General features: G+C 37.3%; 1 protein-coding gene across 22 annotated transcripts in view; it reads right to left on the bottom strand.

Moving 5' to 3' along the window:
• The window catches only part of Adgrl3 (adhesion G protein-coupled receptor L3), a 780,523-nt gene that overhangs the window by 718,731 nt on the left and 40,205 nt on the right, over nucleotides 1-21,587 (bottom strand). For all 22 annotated transcript variants that reach the window (XM_060380826.1, XM_060380806.1, XM_060380808.1 and 19 more), the window contains exon 2: nucleotides 9,520-9,550. The gene's annotated coding sequence lies outside the window, so the exon portion shown is untranslated. The remainder of the gene's footprint in view (nucleotides 1-9,519; nucleotides 9,551-21,587) is intronic.

Genomic DNA, 21,587 nt, shown 5'->3' with positions numbered 1-21,587 from the left:
TAAAAGCTCCATCATGATAGAGTCTGTTAACTTGAGAACATTCTAACTCAAGAATTTTACTGGAGTGAAAAACAACTGGATATCAACCCAGTCTTCTAAGAGTGGCAAACGAATTAGAAGGCAGACTGTCATTCTGACAGCCCACAGCTTCATCCTTTAATGTGTGGGTCACTGCAGTTTTGGTATAATTGAAGCTACTTTCCATACATCACATTCTTTCTTAAGAGGCAGTAAGAAGCTCCAGAGATTAAAAGATATTAACAGAATCCAGCAGTGCTCAGGCATACTTTGGGTTCCATCAAAAGCAGGAACAATGCTTAAAAATAAACAAACAAACCAAAAAAACAAACAAACTGAAAAAACATATTAAAGGATTTACATGGATGAAGTGTGATTGGATGGTAAAACAGAAGTTTGTTAGATGTGATAGTGATGGCACATTGCTACAATCCCATCACTCAAGACAATAAGAGAGTAAAATCATGAATTTCAGGACACATTGAGCTTCACAGCAAAACTCTGCGTCGTGGGTGAACAGCAGGTGTGCAGAGTTCAAAGGGCAGATGTCCAGGAGATCGAATTAATTCTGCATGTCTGCCAATCTGATGTTGACCGAGGAGATAAGAATTAGCTCATGAACTTAAAAAAAAGCATGGCAGTGGCTGCTTAACTACTAAGGGGCCTTTTTTTCAAAATCCAAGAATAATTATAGTTTCCAGGCATGTTCACACTTGTACAACTCTGCAGTTCAGAGTAAGTGGAAATCCCTAAGGGGTGGGACCTGTATCAGGGAACAATCCAGTGATTCAAAACTGAATATCTATTCTGTCCAGCAAAAAGGTCGGCTGATACTCTCTCTTTCTGTGCATGCGTATGTGGTTTGTGCTTTCCCTTTCTGTCTCTCCTCCCTCCCTTTCTCACTTTTCTTTTTTTTCCTCCCTTTTCCTTTCTCTCTTATTCAAATTTTAAAACGTTGATAAATAGCCTAAAATAGATGGAATAGTTCATTTAAAAAAAAACTGTGCATTATAAAATGTGCATTATAAACTGTGTTTATAAAATGCGATGTGTGCATCTGGAGACAGAAGCACAGTATCTACCTCACTCATTAACGGCACATACTTGAGGCTTGAGCATGTAAGATTCTGGTTTCACCAACATCTACAGTCGGACTGACCCTCCTCTAGGAATGGGAGTGAAAGGTAACCTCTGCCATCAACACTCTTCACTGAGCCTTCCTGCAAAGATTCTGAACATGAGCGGTTTCCTACAGCTAGGAAGAAAGGGTACCGTGGGGTTGAGCAGTGGCTGCGACAGTAAGGGCTGACAAGGAGGAAAACTTCCCTTTTTGGAACCAGTAATATTAATGCTACCTCGCAATGGTTTATTTTTCACTTTGACAAACACTGATTAGATTTTGAATTACACTGGATTAAAAACAGATTTAGAACCTTAACTTTAGAAAAGTATTTTGTCACAAAATCGTAGTGATTTAGAGCTACAAAAGCCCTTGGAAACCAACTGGTTCACCTCTAAGATATATATGAATTTATAAATTTAAAGATAAAATTTCAAACCTCACCTTAATTAAGATTTAAAAAATGATTCTGTGATATTATGAAATAAACTGAGCACTCTGTAAGCCAAGCGGTATTCGTTGGGGAGGCCAGATGCACATATTCGATCTAAATGCACACACGTATGAGTGAACTGAGCATACAAACACCGTTCTGCCATCAAAAACTAGGCTCTTCTTCATTCTGCTGGCTTGCAACCCTGTAACCCAGTCAGGAAGCTTTAATGAATACCCAAGAGGAACCTACAGCACAAAATATTCCCTGGCCTATTTGGAAATGAGACAATAGTCCCTCTTGGAATTAAGTCTTTGGTGCAAAGATTTTCCTGTCTTTTTCTCCCAGCAAATGAGTATCATGTTCAGGACTGGAGAGACAACACCAGTTACTTACCACCAATGAGTAGACTGGGTAAAGACCCATGAGGTTTGAGACAGCCAGGGAGCCACATAATGAATGTGCTATTCATAGTACAAATAAAAAAGTGAGAACCAAACACCGAATCTCTACAGTTTGGAATACTCAGCTCCATGAAACAAGAAAAATAAGATCTTGTGCATATGTCACAATCATTAACATGATTTTTCTACATCTGCAAAATTCTGACAGGCTAACTTTTAATTGCTGAGGAAGAACAAAATTCTTGCCAGTCATCTTTAGGCAAGCATCCAGAAACAATTACCTGTTAGACCCCCTCCCCCTGTTTAAAGGTCCAGCTAGGTTTTGAGAAATCAGTGAGATTCTCCAAAGATTTACAAAGCTAGTTCACAGAAATTTTAGTCTGAAATGGGTAACAAAAGAAATATGTGTGAAGTGCTTCAGCATCAATGTCCTTATCTCCCTCTGAGTCGGGGTGCAGAGAGAGAAGGCAAATTACCCTGTCTATTCAGATCCTTTTAACTACCTATTCACGCAAGATGCTTACGTCTGAGGTCACTTGATTCCATTGGTGGTTAATAAGAAACAGAATTCAGCATGTTATTCAAACAAATGTCTTTTAAGACTGATTAAAAGGAGAAAAGAAGACAACAGACTTAGTGAACAAAAGAGAGTATCATCTAAATATGAACATATTTCCCTTTGCTTTTATTTTAAATAAGTTTTTTCTTTTTTTTAAATAAGTTTTTTTTAAATAAACCTTTCTGTTTAGGATCAGTGTTGTTTAAAAAAATACCTCTCAAAACTATTAAAAATTCCATCCAAGAAGGCAGTTAACTTGAAGTTTTGAGACAACTGAAATGTTCACAGCTTCTTCAAGTTAGTGAGCACTTATAATGAACTTGAATACTTAATACTGTACTTAAAAACAGGCAATCTATTCTTTATTAAAACCTTAGGAAAATAAACTTCCATACATGAAAAGTAAACCAGCCCCCATGAGACCTACAATAACTTTTAAAGTTAAAGATAATGCTAATAAGCCTAGATCTGAGTGTGTACAGTTCCAAGATTAACGTGATTAAAAGTTACATTGATATTATACTTTTCACTAAGGACTTTAACTTCCTGGCTATGTTAGATGAACACTGGATAGTGGATATGATATTTTTTTCAAAGTAATTTATGGGAAAAATTAAGTGGTGCTTATTCCATTCATTCTTGTACAATGAGCAGAAGGAGGACCTTGGTTACTCTCAAAGGTGTCTGACACAGGAGTCTCCTCATGAACTCTAACTTTGTATTCTCCTTTGCTTCCATAAGTAGGACCCTGAATGGTCCAATAAAGAAAATATGGCAGAAATAATGCTATGTGTCCTCTGAAGGGAAGTCATCATATATCATGCTTTTGTATGTGTGTGCTAACCTGGAATGAAAGCTCTCTAAATGGTTCCTCTTCCAAGCACAGCTGTCAAGCTGGTAGAACTCCAAACCACATGGAGAAATGTCATGTCTGTACTCTATTCAGCTCAGCCTGAGCACAGCCCTTACATCAACATGTTGCAGAAAGAAGCATGTGAATAAAGGAACCTCCAGATGACTCTCTACCCGAGACATCTAACACTGTACAATGCATCACTGCAGAGCAGCAAGCCTCTCATAGTCACACCCTGTTGTAATTTTATACACATGCTATAAGAACATATTAACATGTGTTCTGTGTCACCCATGAGAATTGGGATTTTTTTTCTTATGAAGCAACTGGTAAAAACATGATCTTTCCTAAGTCCATTTCTGTAATAGTAACAGCAGCAGTAGTAGAATGACATGCTTAATGATCTGCCAGACATACTACTAACACTTCACATGCTTAATATTCTCTCTATATTGTATAACACAGGCATTAATGTTCCTATCTCATAAATAGGAACACTAAGCCCTTGTAAGAGTATGTGGCAACTATCCTAGGGGATAGAGCTAACAAATATCAGAATCAGAATATGTTGGGATTACATTGGGGAACTTCAATACTAATAACACACTGCCTATGTGAAAGAAACAAATAAATGTGTATGCTCAACTGTGCAATGTGTCACTGAACTCTCTTGCGTCCGGATCATCTACTGGAAGTGGTTACACCTGAATAACCTGTTATCTGTAGACCTCAAGAAAGACAAATGAAAATCTCAGGCAGCAGAAACAGATGGTGCAAATTGTAACAGCACCTTCAAAGCCACAATGTTACCTCCTATCAGTTGATAAAAGAAGCAATGAGTGGGAAAGTGCTGGAATGAAGCAGACTATAATCTTGCTACCTTAAGAAGGATGAGCCCAGATCAGCCAACAGAACTGCTTCTTTAACAATGACACAGTAGTGACACCTGTCTGAGGTCCAGACACACTTCCTGAAAGAGCATTCTGCTCCGTTAGTTACAGTGATTGTTTCAGTGACATTAATCATCCCTTTGTCAAATCTTTCTCCAGATCAAAGAGTGATGAATACCCCATTCTCAGTTCTCAGTACATATGACCGGTAGAAAAAAAAATGTCTACACTGTAATGTAAGGCATTGCAGAACAGAGGAAAGGCACAGATACCACTTGCAAAACAAAGCCCCTCTTAGACCCTAAAGCAGAAGTTCATAAGATAATAGGGGTCATCACCAGAACACAAAGACTTGAGACTTCTGAGGTTGTCATGTGCTAACAATAAACAAAATATTTTAAAGCAACCATTATTGTCTTTCTAAACCCTCATACACTAACCATGAGGATGACATTGTTTTGTCCATTTGAAAGACAAGGAAACTGAGATCAGATTAGTATTCATCAAGGGCAGGAGCGATGGCCATGACTGCTTGCTGAACCGGAACTTTTCCCAAGAAACTCACCACGTACGGAAGCAAGAACCACAACTGCTGTTTAATGGTCAATACCCTCGGCAAAAAAATATTGTCTTTATATTTTATATAATAGACATATATTTTATATGTCTAATATTTATATTAGACAGCTTCCACTCTCCCATTTGGCAGGTGAAGCTGTGCTAGGAAGTTCAAGCTAATCATCTTAAGCATCGCACAGAATTTCCTGGGCGGTGCTGATTCAGCTAGAAAACACATCCCTTTTTCTTCTCTGTTGAGCTTCCTTCCTGCAATATGGGATACATAGCTACTGTAGAAGCTGCCATATGATGCTGACAAGTAAACGCACAGAAAACATGATGAAGAAAAAGGAGAGGACAGGAGTTATAGTCTCTTAAGATCATGGTGACAGTCCAGAGACACAAACTGCCCACTACTGAACTTCCTTTTCAAAAAGACAGGAATACATTTCCATGCTCTTTAATCCCTTAATGTGTTTGTATTATTGGTAAATGTCATGAGACACAAATAGGCCCTATGAATGGATTTTGTAGGGGAAAAAAAATTGCTGCCCGAAGTCTTCAAAGCTCTAAAAAGTTCAATTTCTATCTAATAGCAAACTTCACCTAATCTAATCCTAAAAGAAACCCATACTTCATTTCCAGGACAAATGTGTAAATATGAAGACAGGCATGGGGAACCTAATTGATAAAAGTGTACAGTGCTGCTTGGATCATACTGCAGGCAAGGGGAGGCGGGCAAGGGGATTCAGAAAAAATAGAAAAGCTGAGGAAGACTGAAAATTGCTACAGTGAGCTGGTGCTAAGCTGTATGCTGCGCACGTACAGTACAATGAACCGAGAAATTCTACCTATTATTTACACAGTGACAGATAAAAGAAAATGAGGTGGAGCTCGATAAACAAGCTCTCTTCCAAAGTAGATTTAGACACTATTCATCCCCTTCCTTTCAGGCCAGAAGCCCGCTTAGCTGCAACTGTGAAATAAATTCCAGCCCTCAGAACATTTCGAAGAGGAATAATGTTCAAAACGGGTGCCGGCTTTCTTTTTCTTCCCTTTGAAATTGATTAGGTGTACTTTCAGATGAAAAACTGCTTGGTGTCTCAAAGAAGAAAGAGTATTTTTGGACAAATATAAAATAGCTAATTTAAGTAGTCCAAATAAAGAGAGTACTTAAGATTTTTGACTTCATACTGTAGCCAAGAGCCATTATAAACACCTTGTATGGCGGGCCCACAAACAAATCAGGCCATATCAAGTTTTGATACATTATCAAATTACACCCAAAGACAATTGATAGTTTAATGTTAACTCAGCATTTTCTGTTAAGTCTAACTGATTACAAAGCAGTAGTGAAATTTGTTTCTTAAACTACCTTCAAGAAACAATAAATGGAGGAAGAGAGTGGAAATAAAATCACTGATGAGTGCTTAGTAAGTAATAGACATTACATTCAGAGTTGGCAAGAAATGTTACATAAGCAGTAATTTAATTTAACTTTTCAATTTATGGCATGCCTGGTCACATGCCACTCTCTGAAATGAAGCATTTCAACAACTCAGGATGAGTCTGCTTCAGAAGGTAATCTGAAAACCTATGAGAGTGACAAAAAAAATGTACTCTGTAACAGCACTTGCTTAAACTGCTAAGGCACAGAGATGCACAAATAAGGATTCAGCTCGGTGAGCCATCCTGCAATGAATACACAGAACCCATGCACCAAACCATTCAAAGGGCTCTGGACCGCGGGGCCACAGTGTCCATGTTGAAGTCTGTCTGTAGTTTAAACCTCTCCAAAACACAGTCCAGGCTGTTTTGTAAAGAACTGTTTCACACTCCTTTAAAATGCCGTTAATTTAAAGATTGCTGCCATTGGTCCTTTCTTATTAACTCTATGAATAAGGAACCAATGGCAAGTTTGAATCCAGTGTTTCCTGTATGTTTTATTTTCATTTTAAAATTATATTTATTTTCTAGTTATCTGTGCAAGGTATATGTAGGTGCACACATAAAGCCGCATAGTCATGTCGTGGTGAGAAGGTCAGATGTTGTGGGACCCTTTACCATGCATTAAATTTAGATTTCCTCAGCTATAAGAAGTAATACCTAGTTTCAAAGGATACTATAATGCACCGTCCTGCCACTGTTTCTAACTTGATGAATATTACTGTTTATTCAGAGTTTTGCTATCATTTTATTATCTAAGAAAAGACACAATGATAACTGGTAAATCCAAAGTATGTGGGTGTTAGGAGAATGCATTTAGATATTTTTATACATCAAAAATATAAAATGCTAACATAAATAAAATGATACAAAACGATCTTCTCTAATATACTTAGAGGACTGTACAACAGATTCAAATGTCCTAAGAGCAGATTCAAGATAATTTTGAGAAAAAAAAAGTCAATAACTCCAAACTATAACAATGAGAATCACCATTTGAGTAATGTTAACTCCCTTCCAGACTGACACATTTACTTACCCAAGCTTCACAGTTGCTTTGTTCAAAAGCAACTTGAACTTTCAGAAAGGAATGAAACATATTTATAGAATCTGTGCTGCACATATTGCCACACAAACACATCTTGGTGTGCACTTAAGAGAGCACTCAAGATGGCTACCAATGAAAGCATCGCTGGGCTGCCACAGAATATCTCTTCATGGGCTGTGGTCACTATTGCATCCTCAGTACCTGACATGTACAGAATTCAAAAACAGGCACCAAAGTGATGGCTACAACAATTTGGCTATAAAAGCTGGTTGTTTCATCCACACTGGAAACATGTATTTTCATGAGAACTTTGCTTAACCATAGGTAAATAAGTCAAGTGTCTTCCCTGTATAATGGAAATCTCATACTGTTAACATTAGCACATATATTATTTATTTGGAAAGCAATATATTAGTGTTGTAAGCATTTTGAATTTGTTTTGGGTTATGTACTATGAAATGTATTTTTCCCATAAGCATATGATGAATGGTGGTGCTGCACAACTAGTAATTTTATTAATAGCAAAAAGAACTAATTTCTATTTTGAATCATTAGCAGTCATACAATCATACACCGAAATCTCATTTAGGAAGAAGTAATGCTGCACTGTAAAATGGGTTATAAAATGGGTTAAATGATAGCTATAAAATTCCTAGTTAGGGAGCAGTCTCCTTCACATTGTATAAAACAAAATAAAAACCTGCATTAGACTGAGATGTCTTAAAGTAAATGATGTCAAGTCCCATATTAAATATGTATGTAAATAGAAATGTACGATGAAATCAAGCAATCATGGCCACATACCAACAAGCAGCTCTTTGAGTTTGTGGGTTTTATTTTAAATAAAGCACACCAATTAATCGTCCTTAATAAGTGGAAACATTGCAATGGTTAAACTCACTGCTGACATCTGATATAAGTTGTAAGCATCCCCTATAATCGGTCTGATTATTTACTGGTATTCACTATTCTATCAAGGACTCTTCTTTCTTATCACCTGTAAAAAACAGAGAGCATCTTGGCTACTTTTCAAATAAGGGACTTGGGTTTTCAAGGCAATGAGGGAGCAGAATCAGCTCTTGGCAGCTGTGAACCAAGCTTAAGTGCCCCACCCTTTTCCTACAGAAAAAAAAAAGTCAGCTGTTTTTTTTAACAGGTGGCAAGTAGCTGAGGAAAATGAGGCATTATAAGAACTGTCGATTTAATGTAGAGGCTATCCACAGTCGGGAGGCAAAGACAGTAACATTAGAAGATGTGATAAGAATGGGAAAGAAACACAAAGGAAGCTAATGAATGATAAGATACAGATGCTAACAAACTGTGGCCAGAACTACTTGCAGATATTATGGAATCCTATAACCTGAAATCTCTTCTTAAAAAAATGAAGATATGTTCTAGAAAGCGTTTTACTACCCTATCAGATAAAAAAAAAGGAAGCAAAATTATCATTTGAACTACTTCCTCATTCTCCCATCTGTTGGCCACCTAATGCTATTGCTCTTTGAGGCTGTATTCAAAGTAAAGTATGATAATTGTAAATAGAAAGGCATTGTGACAAACTTTACCATGAGGGCACTTGCTTCTCTAGCAGGAAGCATTATGTGGGTGACATTTTTACAGGCACTGGTGGATTTAAACAACCCAGACTACTGTTGACCATGCGCCACACAATGTTCAAGGAAACAATTTGAGAAGCATGGGCATGGGCTTTGGTAATTTCATATAACACCCAACCTAATGACAACACCAGGCCAGCTCGGAGAAAGCAACTCATGTGCAGGAGTCAAGAGACAGACTACAAAACTCAGTAAACTGAGGTAGCAACCAGCCCTGACTTAAGGGAGATGAGGCTTCATCTATAAAGAAACCTTTGAAAAGAGCACTTTAGGAAAAGAACAGCACATGAAAACACAGAGAACATGATAGATGAGAATGGGAGTAGACAAGGAGACAGGGAGGTTTTGCTGAGTAGCACTCAAAGGTTCAGCAAAGGCTAAAACTCTTACATGTGTAATAGCACTGATCCAAATGTCTACCTGATTTTTCTTCCACTGCCCTTGACAATTTGTGAAAGAAAGCCAAAGGAAAGAGCAAAACCGAATGTGCTTCAGAGAGAAGAGGCTAAGAAGCAAAGAGGGAGAAATACAATGCCCAAGATGCCCCCTCTTCACCAGGCACCAACCAACTCACCAGTTTTCTGAGCAGTTCTTCACATCAGCATCTGTGGAAGAGCAAGGAAAAGGAGAGGATTATGTGGAGAATGCCCTATTTTATTAAACTGTTTACTTATATCTAAGCAAATTATTTCACAGAGACATTACATAAAACAGTTTAGAGTTCACAAGAGCAAAAAGCAGAGAGAGGAAGAAAGTTTTTCTTCTTTTTTTTGGGGGGGTAGATGGTTTTTTTGAGGTAAAAGATAAATTAATCTAGCAGTAAATAAATCTGGAATACAGCATTTACACTGGGAACAGCAACTGAATAGGCTGAACAGTAAAAACACATGTGGGGTGCGGCTGCCTATGCAGGTGGTCAGATGCCAGGGTCTTACTGCAACCAACAGTAACATGAGCTATGGATGCTAGGATCTGCAAGTATCCCCAACCACTTCTCTCTGCTCCTCTCTCTGGCCCTCTGATACTTCTCTGCCATGAGGTGAGCTACTTTATTATTTTTTTTAATTTATTACAATTTATTCACTTTGTATCCCAGCTGTAGTCCACTTGGTCATTCCCTCCCAATCCCACCCTTCTTTCCTCCCTCATCTCCTCCCATGCTCCTCTTCTTCCATCTGGCCCTAGCCTATCAGGTCTCATCAAGACGGGCTGCATTGTCTTCTTCTGTGGCCTGGCAAGACTGCTTGCCCCACCAAGTTCTCCTCAAGGGGAGGAGACCAACTCTGGTTTCTCTTCAGGTCATATATATCTTTCGCCTTTTACTAAAGAAAGTCTTTTCTCCGTCTGTATGTCTCCAGTCACGCAGCTCAGGACATAGCCATCCTGATAAAGTGAGAATTGGTTGTGTTTTATAAACTTGTCTTTTCATTACACAACAACATTATTAGATGATAGTTTAATTTTCTCATTACCAGAAATTAAAACTCACATAAGAGCATAAATCTACATATTTACACATGCATACATCTGTGAAGAAAGAGAAATTAGAATGTCTATTTAATGCTTGTTTTAGAGCAATACAGACCTTGTAGAAAAAGAATCTGCATCTTGCACACAATTTTGTTCAAATGACTTTTACTAAGATTCTATCAAATGTGTATTTACATCAACAAAACATTTTTAGAAGTAAAATATGCACACAGAGTAGAGGAGGACCTGATATACAAGCTTAATCCCCAGCACTCTACTGTTAGATCAATAGAAAACATTCCCTCCCCTTTAATCAAACCTACTACTATATAAATCACTGTTTACTGGAGTCAGCTATTAAACTTTCACAAATAAAGGTCTCAAACTGAACTCTATAACCTGCAAACTTTCATTCTATAAAATATGACAGGCTGGGAAAGTTAAGCAGATCTGATGGTAATGAATGATCCTGGCCTTCACAGTCTGTCAATTAATGGTTTGTTTAAAATGCAATACAAATTTAGCTTACTATAGAGAAAAAGTTAATGAATCCAAGGACAGTAATTCGCCACGATATTTCAATAGTAAAGTTAAGCGGAATAAAATCAGTCCTAATAATGTGGTTAGTTTTATTAGATTGCATAAGGAAACAATATCTGTAACTGATTTTATAACGACAGTGCTAAAATCCACCTGAGTTTCATTCAAAAATTAGGCACAATAGCCTTTTAATATTACTCATCAAAGTTTCCATGGACACAAATGCTTATGAAGGATGAGGAACAAAACTGGATTATTAAATAGTTTGCCTTCAAAATAAAATAAAGGCTTTAATGAAATGTCAGTTTTAGAAATAAAAATTTCTAACTCAACTATTGAAATTAAGTTTCATTTAAAATATAAGCCACTTGTATTCATAGAGCCTGCTAGAAGGACTACATTCTTCTCTCATGCACAAACTTCTCCCAGGAGAAATAAAACAGTAGATGATCTCTTCATTCATTAGTTAGTAATGCCCATGAGAGGAGAAATTACTTTGTGGACAGACCTTGAAAGACTGTCACTGATGTCAATATTCTTCAGCCAGCAAAAGAATGGGATAAAATGTCAGTTCATACATGCTTGGATATGTGATTGTTTTGGCCTGGATAAATTTAATTCCTGAAGGAGAGCATATAGAAAGCCACTTGACTCCAGGTTTAGACTGGATTTGTGACTGAGGTACACCAGTAACAGATCAACTAGTTCTGTCATTAACTGATACTTTTATTTATTTCTCGTTTGTTTTGAAAGTCAAGCCTTTCTACCAATACAAAGCAGGGACTTGTGCATCTCTCCAATTCACCTACTGACATTTTGCTTATCCCACATTTAGTCTCACCTCTTTTGATGACTATTCAACGGATCACCATACTGAACCTGTTTTCCCTCAGTGTTCCTAACGCTATTTGCAAATGTCTTAGACCACTGTCCATTTTCCAACAAACTCCTTAAACCCAGAACAATGCACTAACTAATATGCCTACAGAGTATTACATACATAAACTCTTCAATAACGCAATCAAAAATTTGTTTTCAAATTCAATCAGAAAATTGATATCTACTTAATATTAAAATAAATATTAAAATTTAAGAATGTATTAATGAGGTATTAGGAGCATGACATTTTGTGAAAATGAACCCCCCCATTTATTATTTTCTTTCACCCAAGAAATAAAAAACACATTTCTAAGCAGTTCAGTAGATAACTGTTTGCCAACAGCCTTCAGGCAATGATAACTTGTATGCTGGGAATTTCTGTCTTACTGTCTGCACTGTTAGTCTAATGTTCATGAAAATTTATACAATTGCTTCAATGGAAAACTCCATAGTGACAAAACCAGACCTTATGGGGGGAGGTGGGGGGGCATTTCTGACATTAATCTAAAGGCCAAGCATACAGAAAGGTCAATAGTCACTGTGTAAAATATAATATGTGTCCTTTTGTTTCAAATATAAATCAATATATAAGAAAAATAAAATAATTCTTTAAAAATGTAGAAACTCTCAAACAGGCTCCTTTATGGTAATTAACACTTGTGTGTTTAAGAAACACTGGAGCACAACTTAATCAGTCTGAAAGACATCCGTTCAGCTCATTTAACACATACTTACTGAACACCAACTACATGCTTAGTCCTCTGTGGGCAATGGATATACAACAGTGCCACATAATAGATACAATCATCTCCTTACTGAGCTTACAATGGGCATGGGGAGTCAAATATTAAACAGATAATGAAGCAAATAACATGATGAATAAGTGCTGCCTGGGAAACAGGGTGGGGTGAGAGAGGGTGTCCTGGGTAAAGACAAGAATCTGTGTAGATTCTGAGTATAATGAATCACAAGAGAAGGAACACCAGGAGGCCTCAACTACAGTTTGCAATGAAATAAGTAATGTATAAATAAGCAGAAAAACAGAGAGACAGAAGCCAGTGCTTGGACCATTTGGAATTGTACTCAAAGAACAATAGCATGAAAGGAATGACATGACCAATAATACTGCATCAAACAAACCGTGCCAAATACCAAAATAATGTATTGATTTCCAAGATATACTGTGCAATGTGTAGCATATTTTTACCAAATAATACACCAGTAAGCAAAGCAATGTAATATAACAACCAAACTGCAAGAATTCATAGACGATCTGCCTATATATTGGTACTCACTAGAATCTTCAGAAGACACTCCAAATAATAGATAGCAATTTTACTAAAACATCAGAAGATTCAGATTTAAAGGAAAGATGTGTGAGAAATCACCACCAATTCAAAGTTCATATTCTGAGTTTCTAAATAAATTACAAATTCAATAAGACCTAAATATGGAAAGCACAGTTTAAAAGCATGTTCTTTCCAACATTAGGCATAAAAATAAGAAATATTTAAAAAGCAATTCTAAGCCAATTATACCTTAATCAGTGCAAGCAGAGAACTGATGAAAGTAGTTCAATATATTGAAGCCTAATTCAAAAGTCTACAAGGTATTCAATTTCCTAATACAGTTTTAAACAGTATTTGCTTATCACTCAAGATCTTCTAGAATCTCTAATGGACCACCTGATTGCCTCAAAAACATCAACCCTAGATGTTCATAGAAACTAAAACAATCGTCTTTGCTTTATGAAATTTTATTAACTGAAAATTTCATACAATTGACTGTAATCATATTCACCCCCACTCCTCCTCCAACAATTCCCAGATCCACTCCCATCTCTCCAATCCATCTCACCTACACGGCCTCTTTTTCCTCTTTCTCAGTCAACCGAACACGTCAAATTTATGTTAAGTCCTTTTACAAGTGTGAATCCAATCACTGGAACATGGTTGACATATGGGAGCCATGGCCCCCCTTCTCCCAGAAGCAATCTTCTTTAGTGAACCTCAGTGTTTTAGAGTAAGGATAGAGTGATCCCAAAGATTTTCTCTCCAGCTTGTCTGGCCAAATTGATGAGCTTCTGGTTCCAAATAATGTTTTGAAGAGTGATAAAAGAAGACACCTTATATTGACCTCTGACCTACACATACACACATGCATACGTATGGACACATGCGCATATACCATACATACACACAAAGAAAAAAAAAGAACAAATGGACACATCAATGGAAAATCATGAAAGAGGGCTGGATGGATGGAGGAATGAAGATAGAAATAATGATAGCTAGATAGAAAGATAGCTAGATGATAAACAGATATGTAGATAAAGCAATATAGAGATAAATACATACATACATACACACACACACACAGACTGGTCCTATGGAAACATTTGTGCCTAGCTCTGGATGTCACTTAAACTTCCTTAAATTCTGCTTTGAAACATAAAGTGTATTAACACAAAAAAATATAACTAGGCAAGCAGAGCTTATTTTGACATTAATAGTGTAAATGAAAAATGTTAAACATTTGTCCTTTCGTTTTACATATGTCCCAGAAAACTTTACTTTGACAAGGTGACATTCTCTACTAGAGTTGTGGATGGTTACAGGTGTAACTCAGTGGCAGAGTGCTTGCTAGCTATGAATGAGGCTTTGGTTTCTGTTCATAGCATCACCAAATAAAGGATAAGCAAACACACAAATGAGAACACAAATCTTGCAAGATCAATTACAAAAACCACTCCTTTTATGGTTTAATTTACATATATGACAATCTTCAATTCCTGCATCAGAGCCTAAGACCAGTGCGGTAATACCGAGGGGCCATCTTTAGTGTTGGCCAAGATATGAAAGCTGAACCCTCTGGAACTGTGTGAAGAAGCATGTTAGAAAGAGTCTAAGGAAGTAGCAAGACTTTTCTGCTTTCTAGCCAGAACCTGCCATAGGAGAACACCAGTGGTAACTCATCATCATAGAATCTAGGAGGAGCCATCACTAAAGACATACTCCCTAATCTTCCCAGCTTCCAGAACTGTGAAAAGGGAATTTCTATTACTTATAAATGAGCTAGTCGCAAATATTTTGGCTCCGGAACCACAAATGGACTAAAACAAACCTAACTAGCTAGGTCTAAAAGCTGAAGTGCTCTCCTAGGATGTACTCAAGCAAACAAATACTCTGACTGATGAGTGTAAACTAAATAGGCAGCTCTGTCTCTATTTCCTAAATGTTGCCTAATTCCAGACTAACAAAACTTCCATTTCAGTTTAGTTTTGCTTTATTCTATTAAGAATTAAGTGGTCCCCTGGTGGTGGTGGTGGTGGGGATCATATTTCCTTTTGATGCTAAAAATTCCTTACATTCAAATAGCACTTATACTTAAAAAAAAAGAAAAGAAAAAGTGTATTTTTTTGTGGTTTTCCTGTTTTTTCTTTTCTTCCCTGGAAGTGTACTTTGACTTGTTTAGTTTCTCCTTCTCTGTTTGTATGTAAACGGGCAGGCAGAAAGCTAGGGAGACGGAGACTTAGGCAGTCAATCATCCTGCTCACTCAGGAGTTTTAAGTGTTCTGCCTGTTGTCTCCTGGGAGAGAAAGCATCCATAGTAACAAACGCAAATGCATTTACTTTAGGGCTATTTTAATAGCCATCAATGGAACGGGGAGGGGAGTTATGTGTAAAACGAAGTCTCTCCAGGCTCCTGGGATCAGCAATAATTTACTCTTTAAATAATAATAACTAAAGCGTCATAGGTTGTAGTTTGATACACATTAAGCAGTAAACCACATGTTCAGTATCTATGCAGCACCCCTCTGCCTACATCAAGGGCCCTAAAAATACATGCTGCATTCTGTGTGTGGACAAAATGCCTTGGGTCTGTATGAATATTTCATCGTTCCTTGACTTTGCTCCCCTACCAATTGTTGCATAAACCACTGAAAACAAAACTGAAACAATAGCAGACACACCCCAGGAGCAGACACCCAACCTCTCCAAGGGACTTCTTGAAGGACTTTCTATCAGTAAGTAGAACCAACGACATTCTATGGAGGAAGCTGGTGTGTACATTATACATTCAAAAGCGTACAAAACGTGGCCCATTCAAAACATCGGACTTCCATAAGTGGTGGGTGTTCAACAATCATTTTGTTTGAGAAATGAACATATGACATGACTTTCTGTAGCTTTTGTAGGCCATTTATGCCAATGAGAACTGATGATGGTATGTAGTACTTTTATCAATGACCATTGCTCACTGTAAATATGGAGTGCATGCTTCCAGTTAAATATATGTTTTATTCTTATCAGTAATTCTGTTCCAGCTTTCTTCTGAAGATGAGTTTATTGAAACTGAGTTGTTAGGTAATTTTCTCTGGAGTGTGACATTGAAAGAATTTGACATTTGGCATCCAGGTTTACTTGAAACCAACCTCCAACTCTTAACTCTTTCCCTTACTACCTCTAACTGGGAACCATCTATTTTAAGTTGATCCTCAAAATAACTATGGAAATGGAATGGGTGTTGCTAACAAAAGAAAACTGTCAAGGCTTTGAATTTTCCTAAGACACATTCACATGTTTACTCTATAAGACATAGATTAAGACACATAAAGATTAGAAATCATACTTTCATAAAACATTGTTTAATTCTGTTATGAGATATTTAGATAAATACTGAAAATGAAACTCTGCTCATAAATAAAGGTAACATGAGAAAAATTTAATTTCTTTTCTCTTTGGTGAGGATCCATCATTTGTTAAAATGTTGAGTCCCAAAGTGATTAGCATGCCGGTAATTTCTAACTTGTCTCTGGAGGACATACTGAAGAGCCACTGTCAAAGAGGCATAGTAGCTAACAGCATAAACATTACTAAAATCTGTACTCCTAAAGAAGCTAAACAAGAAGGAGGATCTTAGGAAAGATGCCGAATCCTCATTCAGAAGGGTAAACAGGATAGACATCAGAAGCTGGAAAAGATAGCGAAGAGGACAGGAACCTACCACAGAGGGCCTCTGAAAGACTCTATCCAGCAGGGTATCAAAGCAGATGCTGAAACCCATAGCCAAACTTTGGGCAGAGTGCAGGGACTCTTATAGAAGGGAGAGATAGAAAGACCTGCAGGGGCCAGGAGCTCCACAAGGAGACCAACAAAGCAAAAACCTTGGGCCCAGGAGGCCTACCGAGACTGATGCTCCAACCAAGGACCATGCATGGAGAGGATCTAATACTCCAGATCAGATGTAGCCCATAGACTCAGTCTCCAAGTGAGTTTCCTAGTAAGGAGAGCAGGAGTTGTCTCTGAGGAGGATTCAGTGGCTGGCTCTTTGATCACCTTTCCCTGATGGGGGAGCAGCCTTACCAGGCCACAGAGGAAGACAATGCAGCAGGTCCGCATGAGACTTGATAGGCTAGGGTAAAGTAGAAGGGGAAGAGGACCTCCCCTATTATTGGACTAGGAGAGAGGCATAGAGGGAAAAAGGGGAGGGGAGAACTGGGAGTGGACAGACAACAGAGGGTGCTACAGCTGGGATACAATGTGAATAAGTTGTAATAAATTTTTAAAAAAAAATGAGGCATAGTAGCTCTATTTGCTACAGTACTAGGTTTGCGCTCCTCACTATAAGAACAAATGCTAATTACTGCTCAGCCCCAATGCTAATCTCAGCATCTGTTAATTAAGAGATCACATCTTCTGCGGAGTCAGCATTACCAGTCAAATGAAAACATTAATCAGTTTGAAAAATTCAAAATCAATCAGCTGTGAGGAAGAAGTGTAGGCCTCCAATGAATGGGCAATGGCATAAGCCGAGGACGGCAAAAGACCAAGCATTAAGTTACTCATCTCAGCCACCCACATTCACTGTTCCAAATGTCACTCTGAAAAGCAGTTTTTCTTTGATCCAGTATGGTGCCATGACCATTGACGACACCTGGGCTTTATATACAAAAATTACAACACCGTCTGGCTCCTGAAGAGGGCTTGTTTAACATTTGATGAACTAGAGATGTGATTACTGACCGGATTTTAAAAATAGATACTGCAGAGTTTTCATACAGATAATGTAACTTGGTGAGCGCTTTCTAGAATACTAATAACTGCAGAAAAGCTCAGTTGTATTAACTATTTTCCATCTGGGTTTTTTTTTTTTTTTTGCTTCTTTAAGCTGATAGTTCTTTTTTAATGATCTTTACCAATATGCAGATCATTCAAAGTACGAACTAAAATCTAAATACAACCTCCTCTCTCTGTAGTGAAATACGGATTTCTCTCTTCAGTTACTCTAAAGTTTAGTCACGTCAAAAAAGGAAAACTATATAAAAATTAAAATATAAAAATATAAGAATATTTTACTACTTAAATTACTTTAAAATTGAAAGGAAATGAATACCTAACTTTTCTTGCAATCACACACACATATACAGAGATAAAGAAAATAGAAAGATCATTCTCATTTTAGAAAGCTGCTAATGATTTATGTACTCAAAAAAAACACTATATGGAAGGTAAATTTAATTCTTGATACAAAGCCATTGATACATAAAGGATTAAGAGTTACACAGATGGCTCCGCTATTAAGAGCACTTGTGGCTTCATCAGATAACCTGTTTGGTTCCCAACACCAACAGTGTGGCTCACAGCCATGCTTAACTTGCAATTCCAGTTCCAAGGGATTGCCTCCTTCTGACCGCTGTGGATATCAGACATACAGGCAAAATAAAACAAATAAGTCTACAAAAATTAAAAATAATAAACTAAATAGATATTAAAATACAACCATAAATAAGTAAATAAGATTTCATTTAAAATGGGGAAAATTATATATGAATTCATATACCAAATGTTACATCAATATAATATTTAAAATATAAAGTCAAATTCATGTTCTTCTTTATCTGAAATAGAAAAATCAGATCTACAGTGATTTATAATAATGCTTTCATGAAGATAAGTAGTTCTGATACATAGGATAGTTAAGAAACCTAACTTCAATACAATTTATTGAATTAAGAAATGAACAACAACTTCTGAGCAGAATTTATATTTCTAAAAATTATTAGTAAAATTCATCTTGCATTCCTTAAAGTTAATAAGGATGAGAACATGAGTCTATACATCTTACAATGACATCTACTTATGAGGACTGGAAATCATTAAAGATAGTTTGCTTTCATAACATTGATGCACACTCATAAAAATTTTATTCCATTCAGTCAAACACTGGAAATTTTCATTAGGATAACAATTATTAGTATAAAAAATATTTTCATATAATACCAAAAAAACAAGAAAAGTCTTGATAGTTATAAATTTTCATCTTATGCATCACCAAAGAAAAAGACACAAAGTGCCTCATGCTCACATTCCAGGGGGAAAAGGCTTATTTTCACATGCTTAGAGATACTAATCAAAGAATCATATTAAGAGAAAGAAGAATCACTCAGTCACAAGCTCATTATTCACAAGCTCACATAGAACAGAATACTTGCATAGAAAGTGAACTTATTAATTCCCAATAAGAAACCATGAGACCTGATAGGCTAGGGTCAGAGGGAAGGGGAGGAGGACTTCCCCTATGAGTGGACTTGGGGAGGGGCATAGGAGGAGAAGATGGAGGGAGGGTGGGAATGGGAGGGGGTGGGGGAGGGGCTACAGCTGGGATACAAAGTGAATAAACTGTAATTAATAAAAAAAATTAAAAAATAAAGAAGCCATGACCACAGTACCAAAATAACAGAGGTCTCGTCTCCAAGTCTCATCTACTGATCACTAAAGGATGACATCAGGGAAGTCAAACAGACAAGGGATTAGATAATAATCAACTGGATCAAATGTCTAATAGCTTCTAGAGTCAGGTAACTGGTCTCACAACAGATTAGAATTTGTTTTGTATTACCCAAGCTAAGCAGGTCTCATTCTGAGTGGGCACATGAGGTTTTTTTGGGATAACTTAAAACACCTATGCCTTCTACCATTCACCCATTCTGTACACAACCCACGGTTGACAGGATTTTCATTTGCTCTCACTCTCAAAGCCCTTAACTGTACAAGGTCCAGGAATATCATTCTGAGCAGAATACATCATAAACTACAATGCTTCATACAATCAGTAGCATAACCAGAAAAACTGTGCTATCTAAAAACAAAAACAAAAACATTGTTTACACTAAAATAAAAAATAGAGGTCAACTTGATATGCCAAGGTGAGTTGATATCCATGTGAAGTCACCCATTTTCTGAGGAGAAAGGGAGGGGGGTAGAAGAGGAGGGGGGAGAGAGAGATAGGGAAGAGAGGATGGAGGAAAACCTGCGATCCAATCGATATGCAAAGTAAATAAATTAATTATTTAAAAAACTGGAGGTCAACTAATTTAACTCTTTTGTGCTTATCATAAATACAGGTAAACAGTACAAAGTAGAATGTTCATTTAGTATATATCTCCAGAACAGCAACTGGAGGTGTTCAAGGCCCATGTTTGGAGTGGAAATCTAGAGTCTGAAAGCATCTAACATTCTCTTAAGAATTTACAGTGACTCATGCCACTACATAAATTAGACCATATTTTCTCATTCACATAGCCATATGGTAGATTATTTTGTGTCAACACCTATAGAAAGGGAAATTGAGACTCCTGTCTCACCATGGTGTAGCTATAGGCCTTTGCTTGGGATTTCCCTCCTGCCTGTGTTCCTCATGTCTTGAAACAGATGGGAAAGAGGTAGAAATGCAAACTGATACTCACAAGTATCTGCAACCCATCTTTAAACACTGAGACACTAATAGTGGCTTGCTTGAATGTGGCTAGTGATAATAGGCTCCTTGGTTCTACAATACAACTAAAAAAAAAAAAAAAAACCATGGGGTTGAGTATTTACACACAGCTTAGGTATATTTTCTTTTTACTGATTGGTTTAGCTGTGGGAAGGGCAGGTATATACATCATAGGCAGCAGTGTAGAGGTCAGAGGACACCTTCCACCATTTTTTATGCTCCAGGGACAAAACCCACGTTGTCAGGATTTATGGCAAAGTTCCTTGACTCACTGACCAATCTTGCCAGCCCAATAGAGTTTGTTTTTAAAAGACATACTCCTCTTACAGTTGTTACAAAAATTCATCATGAAAAAGTTTCGTACTGTGGAAAGAATTCACACCCAATATTTGTTGTTGTTGTTGTTGCTGCTGCTGCTGCTGCTGCCCCTCAGTTTCCTCCCACCATAATCATCTTCCAGGCAGCAGCAGCTTCACTTAGAGTGCTCTGGAAAAGGCCATTAGTTGCACCGTACAAGAGTTTCTGAAGTACTCTCTTCAGCCCCAGGTCTTTGATTATTCCTTTTGGCTTCATTTTCTAGTCCCTACCCCCTCAATCTCAATATTCCCAAAGGCATCATCATTGAACATATTCCATGCCTGCAAATCACGCTGCCTTTTGAAATTTAATGCATATGGATCCCTTCACCTTTACCGCAATAACACATACTCCAAATCATATCTCAAGTCCACCTCTTAGCTCAAGAACACAGTATCTAGTCTATAAGCAGGAAAGATAGAGGTGGCCTATACTGAAAGTACTTCTTCCTTTCCACTTGTTAACAATCTTTTAAAACTGTAAATCATACAAACTCTCACCCCTCAAATAAACAAGAGGTAAGTAAGGCAAGTCTATTTCTCTTTTATTGTTCATCTTAGTTTCGGAACCAATTATTTCGGACTGCACCATCTCGTAACTTTATTAGTATACTCCTGA

This window comes from Meriones unguiculatus, chromosome 3 (genome assembly GCF_030254825.1).
Source record: "Meriones unguiculatus strain TT.TT164.6M chromosome 3, Bangor_MerUng_6.1, whole genome shotgun sequence".
Lineage (NCBI taxonomy): Eukaryota > Metazoa > Chordata > Mammalia > Rodentia > Muridae > Meriones > Meriones unguiculatus.
The sequence above is the reverse complement of the archived record's forward strand: the minus strand, read 5'-3'. Positions and strand labels throughout refer to the sequence as shown.